We start from the raw sequence: 5,294 nt of genomic DNA on the forward strand, positions 1-5,294 counted from the left end.
ATTAGTTCTGCTTTCCATAGGAGCGCTCTCTCAGCCTTTTCTGCCCATGCGGAATGGGCCTGAGAGATTCAGATTGAACAACCTGCATCTGTCTGTCATCTCTGTTATGCACTTTCCCCCTGCCTCTTTCTAAGTACATTCTGGGCTTGGGGTGTTCTGAATCTTCTGTACCATCAAGGATGGGGGAACTCTCCTGGCTTCTTCTTCCCAAGCTCCGCAGCTTTAGAGTATTCTGAACCTGCAGCCCTAGGGGAAATAGGAGAAGGTCATTGCATTGCAGATCAGAGAAATCAGTCTCCACTTAATTACTTTGTCCTCCAGAATTTATCAGGTTAGAGTAATCATGCCTACGTTGTAAGAAGAAAATGCACACTTCATAATGGAATAGTAACCAAACAGCCTCTGGAGTGTCTGGAATGTTGATTCTTTGCAGCAAGTGTAGTCACAAATACTTTTCTCCTGACGTACATACAGCTAAGTTTGAGCTTTGTCTTCCTTGCCTGCCAAAGAAGTGGCAATCAGTGAGATGAGAGCTTGGAAGGTAGAGTTCACACTAAAAACCGGGGAAACTGTGTGGTAAACATATGCAGAATAATAATACTAATAGCTGTTGTCTGATTTGTTTTCCTAATGCATATATACATTTTTGTAGGCCATTGTTTTTTCACAAGAAGGGGTGGATAATAACACAGAAAGGCTATCTAGCAATAATGCATTATAAAGGAATATACAATATATATATTTACCAAAGAGTAATGTTTTTGTATTGTTGACCACTTGGATTCTAGATTTTGTCAGAGATTTTAAAGGCCTTTTGTTCAGAACCTACCTGGAGGATCTGATAAGTTGCCCCTTGGTGGCTTGTAACAATCTGGATTGAAAAAATATTGCCATTTTAGTCCCAAATGGGGCAACCAGATAAAGCCTTCACAAAGGTTTGGCAATAGAATAAAGTTTCCTAGCAAGGTCTCCTGCCTCGTCCTTGCCTATATCTCCCATATTGCTTCTCCAGTTGCTTTGCAGGGGGATACTGACCACCTAATGAAGACACTGGACACTAATTCTTTTTGGCTTGAAATATTGGCCACAGCCTTTTATTAACGTCTTTGGGTGCCTTGGAGGGGAAAGGGTGAGCTGCATCCATCATAACATCCCTTAAGAAGGGGAGCCTGGCTCAGCCCCACCCATCCCGCACTGTCCCGCTACCAACCAGGGGATGCCGGGGCTGGGAGTTCCCTCCCATCAGCCAGGTCTTCTCTGGCGTTCTTCCCCAATGGCGACAATGGCCCCTATTGGTGATTCTTGGTGGCTTTTTATGATCACACTTCTGATAGTTTACACAGGGAAGAGATAATATTTGCGTATGGGGTAGGAATGGTGGTATTCACGTTCACAACCAACTACTTCCCTCTGACCATTTATGGACTATCTCTAGGAGCCCATAAATGAGAGATGAATTACTGCATCTCCCTCCCATTCCTTCTCCCCCCCCCTCTCTGTCCCTGCATCTTTCTCTCTCAATTTGCCATAATGACTGGCAAAGATATTTGCAGATCAGCGAGTAGGCTAATAATGTTTTTTGAACCCAAAACTTATTCAGCTAACTTGCTGGTGTGGTGATATATGGCCTGTTATTCCTGAGGCCCCAGATTAAAAGATGTCAAAAGGCTCAGGAAATTAACAATTTGATTTTTCTGAAGCATTTATTATTATAGGTGCCTTCCTGATGGGCAACTTGAATCAAATCCTAACATAAATCTCTCTCTCTCTCTCTCTCTCCTTTTCAAAGGGGCTTTTATTTGTCTGCCTCATTTCCATGCCTCCGTTGTGACACTTCAGATCACTTTAGAAAAGCGTGCTCATTTAATCTGACTGCTGGTTCCATGTGCATCTTGTTGATTACAGACCTTTTTAAGATGCCGTTTGTGGCTGCCTCTTTACACGCCGTGCTGTCAGCAGCTTTTTGCTCCTCTAAGCCTCTTGAACATCTTGCTTGCCGGATTATAAACCTTCCGACAAAAACAGTATGATTACTGAATGACTATGAACTTTAGCCTGGAAGTGCCAGTCATTTAAGGTTTGAAAAATCAGTAGCACTAGAAAGGCAAGAGGCACCTGCATTTTGTCATGAGAGGCCATCTGGATACGCTGTAAAGAAATCCATTACTTAAATAATGGCTACACATCAATAATGAATCTGGTGCCAAAGGAGGGGGAAAATCATTGCTGACATTCATGTTTTTGTTTTGTTTTTTTTAAAGAAATCAAAAGTAACTTGATTACCAAACCCCTCTTCTGTAGGGGTGATTTGTTCCGTTCCCAAGTGTGAGCTGCAGATACGGTAGAATAGAAAGGCTTTGAATGGTGGCAAATGGAAGAAGTTGATTGGTTGACTGCTATGAATCACTGGCGAAGGCTGGAAATAGTTTTGCTTTGCTCAGCCAGAGTGTCCTGAGGGTGAAAATATCCTCTGTGTTCATTACGGATTACGTTTTGCACTGACATTTACATTTTCTCCCCGGTTTGCATTTGAAAAGTGTGTTTCTGAAAAGGCCTTTTTTGAAATACTGGAAATCTGATTGCAAATTATATAAATTCTGAAGAACATTCCTTTGGGAAATGGGGGTCTGCAATAGCCAATGCTGTATGGGGGAGGGAGGAAAGCTTATATTCCTTTCCTAAATGCATGGCGGGGGGAACTTTCCTCACTAACTTCTGCATGCTGGAAAAATCTCCCCTTGCTGAACCCTGGAGGGTGGATCCAAGATGGCGGCTGTGTGGAGATAGGTCAGCGGGCAATTCTCTCTGGGAAGTATTTTATTTTATCTTTCATACAGACAAAGTAATGCTTTACTTCTCTTTCATGCTTTCATCTCCCCTTGCTTGTCTTGTACCTGTGAAATGTACAGAAGCCCATGGCGGGGGAATAACCTCATGTATGGCTCCTACTTCCACCTGACCCCTCGGATATTACAGAAGCACTGCCTATCTTTTAGAAATGCAAGGAAAAAAATATTATTGGGAGTAAGTCCTAAATTGGACCAGTACAATACCATGATAGCACACTTAGTAACAAAAGTCTCCTCTAGAAAGAAAAGATCTAGTACCCTGAATGTATCTCCTTCAGTGACAGAATGTTTTTTATTTTAACTTTTAGACTGCCGGACCCCACCAAGCTGGCTCAGGGCAGCATACAATATGTGCATACAGCAAAATCATATTGAAGCCTAATAAAACATTTTAGAATACTGTTTTCACTGTTTTTGCTCCCATTGTTGTCTCATTGGCTGTTCTAAGAACTATCATAGAATCATAGAATCATAGAGTTGGAAGGGGCCATACAGGCCATCTAGTCCAACCCCCTGCTCAACGCAGGATCAGCCCTAAGCATCCTAAGGCATCCAAGAAAAGTGTGCATCCAACCTTTGCTTGAAGACTGCCAGTGATGGTGTGATCACAACTATGGTGTGATGGTCTCCCAGTGCAGCGGGGAGTCTGGACTCTGGAGTAGGGAAGGACGTGAGACAGGGAGGCAGAGGCAGCCTAACTCATCTTTTGCGTTCCACGTGCACTGCCCTCAGACTTGGCTGATATCTAACTGCCTGCCCCAAACACATGTGATCTGTATATCAGAATGAAAAATCAAAGTAGAATTTGCAGGAACTTGTGAGTTGTTTTCACCACCTAGTTCCTCAGTCTTTTAAGAGCTGTCTGCATTGGCAACTCAGTAAAAGTCTCCAAATGTGACCCCCTGCTTCATGCCACATCACCTAAGAGAAAGATCATATTCCTTCCCTCCTAATTCCCAGGCACCTGTAGACATTGTGCATCTTATGAGAGTTCCAGATGCCTCATTGAGTCCATGTGGCTTGCCATATAAAGAAACGTTAGGTTCTCCAGCTCTTGGGTAGGGCATGCCACTGCACCATGTCCAATGAAGGTTCCCTACCCCACCATCTGTAGCCACTCCATGGTACAAATAAAGGAGTAAGCCCTGTGTGGGAGGAGTTGGTCCGTGATGAGGAAGCCCACCGATTGGGGTCTTGCCCCCGAACTGACAATCGGAGATTCCCCCGCCATGGGCTTTGCACCAGCCGATTGGGCCCTCCACTTGACAGCTCGCCTCCCCGACTGCCCACCCTCCACCGGAGCCTGCCTTTGGCTGCTGCCCGCCATTGTGAGCCTCACCGCTACCGAGGAACGTCGCTGCCCGACCCCCCTGCACTCCCATGTGGCGCCCAGCCCGCTGGGCCCGCCGTGCCACGACTTCGCCTGCAGCCCGCCAAGCAGCTTTCCTGCCCGGATGCCTCCCCAAATGCCCACCACTAGCCACAGCCTCCCTTCACCTGCCCGCCACGCTTCCACGCCAATGCACCTCGCAGCCCGCCCTCCTCTCCCATGCGCCACTGAGAGTTCCCCACAGACTACCCCACAAAACCGCCGACGGGCTGCGGTCACAAAGGCTTCCCCACCCGCCCGCCTCCAGATCCACCCACCCCCCAACACAGCCCGCCTGCGCCTCCAGCCCACCACTGAGAGGCTGCTGGACACCCAGCCACATCATTGCCCTGCCGCTGTTCCATCCAATGCGGCCCGGGGTGGCCGCCTCCAATGCTGCCCCTATTCGCCTGTGACCCGACAAGGCAAGTTCCCTGCCTGCTGCCGACTCGGCTCCACCGCTGCTGCTTTCCGCAACGTCCTCCCCCCCTTACAAGCCCTCCCCATCCCCGCTCACCTCCCGATTCTCACCCCCCCTTCACACCCCTCCCCATCTACACGGACCGCCGCTGCCTGCCACCCACTCTCCCCCCCTCCAAACGCCTCCCCATACACAATCGCCGTGGCATTCTCACTCCATGCAAAGCCCTCCCCAGCTGACCACACCTCCGACGCCGCTTTCCACCACCCGTTTTCCCCCAACACTCCCGAGCCCTCCCAGCTCACCTCCGCCTTCTCCCCCCCAGCTCCCAAGCCACCCCCCTATGCTGACCTCCGATGCCACTTACACGCCCCACGTTGTCCACTCCCATGCTGCTTCCTGCCTCCCAATGGACCCTTTGTCATCCATTCCCTCCTTCCTCCCTCTCAACTTTACTTCCATTCCCTCTCGCTTCATCTCTTTCTCTCTCCCTCCCTCCCTTTCTTCCTTTCTTTCTCTCTATTTCTCACTCTCTTCTTCCCTTCCTTCTGCCCCTCCAGCCAAACACACCACTAGCGCCCGCTGCATTTGGGGAGAAGTGGGCTTAATTTCTAGTATAAAATAATGAGGAAAGCCTTAGCTACTCAATTGCTGT

At 48.1% G+C, this 5,294-nt stretch overlaps 1 protein-coding gene across 1 annotated transcript in view; it reads left to right on the forward strand.

Annotated features, from left to right (window-relative positions):
* Positions 1-5,294, forward strand: part of GRIP2 (glutamate receptor interacting protein 2) — a 496,366-nt gene that overhangs the window by 169,052 nt on the left and 322,020 nt on the right. The window lies entirely within an intron of this gene.

This window comes from Paroedura picta, chromosome 3, assembly GCF_049243985.1.
Source record: "Paroedura picta isolate Pp20150507F chromosome 3, Ppicta_v3.0, whole genome shotgun sequence".
Taxonomy (NCBI): Eukaryota; Metazoa; Chordata; class Lepidosauria; order Squamata; family Gekkonidae; genus Paroedura; species Paroedura picta.